Raw genomic sequence first — 1410 nt, 5'->3', positions numbered from 1 at the left:
GAATGAGATCAGAAGCAACCAACTAAATAGGGTAAGCAATTAAACACAGGAGAAAAAGGAGTAAACGATAACAGGTAAATAACATGGCAACCGTAAGTCAGTACATCTCAGTTCTAACCATTAATGTAAATGGACTTAATTCACCAATTAAGAGAAATAGACTGGCACAGTGGATTAGGAAACAAAATCCAACAATGTGATGTATGCAAGAAACACATTTAACTCATAAAGACATTCATAGGCTGAAAGTCAAAAGATGGGACACAGCACTAAATGCCCCAACACCTCAGAAAAAAGCAGGGGTAGCAATTCTGTTCTCAGACAATCTCAACTTCAAACCAACAATGATCAAGCAAAATAAAGAAGCCCACTATATGCTGGTTAGGGGAAAAATTCAAGAGGAAGAAGTAACACTCATAAATATGTATACACCAAACACGGGAGCACCCAACTATATAAAGCAAATCTTAATGGACAGGAAAAATCTAATATCCAATACCACAATTTTAACAGGAGACCTTAACACAAACTTATCTCCAAAAGATAGGTCAACCAGGCAAAAACTCAGCAAAGATAAAACAGAACTGAAACAGAGTTTGTAACAAATGGACTTGGTGGACTTATACAGAGTGTTCCACCATAACACACCTGAATACACATTTTTCTCAGCTGCACAAGGGTCATTTTCTAAAATAGACCACATACTGGTCCGTAGGTCATGCTTACGTATATGTAAGAAAACAGAAATTATCCCATGCACATTATCTGACCAAAATGCAATGAAACTGGAAATGAAGGACTAAAGAAACCAGAAAAAAAACATTAAATACATGGAAATTAAATGACACTCTACTCAGTAACCCATGGGTCACAGATGAAATTAAACAACAACTTCAACAATGTCTAAATTCAATGAAAATTCAAGTAGAACTTATCAGAATTTTTGGGATACGATGAAAGCAGTTCTCAGAGGGAAATTCATAGCTGTGAACTCACACATTAGGAAAACAGAACCGGAACAAATAAATATCCTAATGCTGCACCTTCAACAACTAGAAAAGGAAGAGCAAAATAAACCCAGAGCCCAAAGATGCAAGGAAATCATAAAAATTAGAGCAGAAATTAATTCAATTGAGAAGAAAAAAACAATTCAAAGAATTAAAAAAGCAAAAAGCTGGTTCTTTGAAATATTAAATAAAATCGATAAACCCCTAGCTAAACTCATCAAACAGAGGAATGAAAAAATTCAAATACAAGCAATAAGGAATGAAAAGGGTGTAATTACCACAGACTCAGTAGAAATTCAGAAGATTATCAATAGCTACTTTGAGAATCTTTACTCTCACAGATTAGAAGAGACTGAAGAAATGGACAGATTCCTAGAAATGTTCAAATTACCACAACTGAATC

This window comes from Octodon degus, unplaced genomic scaffold, assembly GCF_000260255.1.
Source record: "Octodon degus isolate 3935 unplaced genomic scaffold, OctDeg1.0 scaffold00110, whole genome shotgun sequence".
In the NCBI taxonomy this organism is placed as follows: domain Eukaryota; kingdom Metazoa; phylum Chordata; class Mammalia; order Rodentia; family Octodontidae; genus Octodon; species Octodon degus.
Note: the sequence above shows the minus strand (reverse complement) of the source record.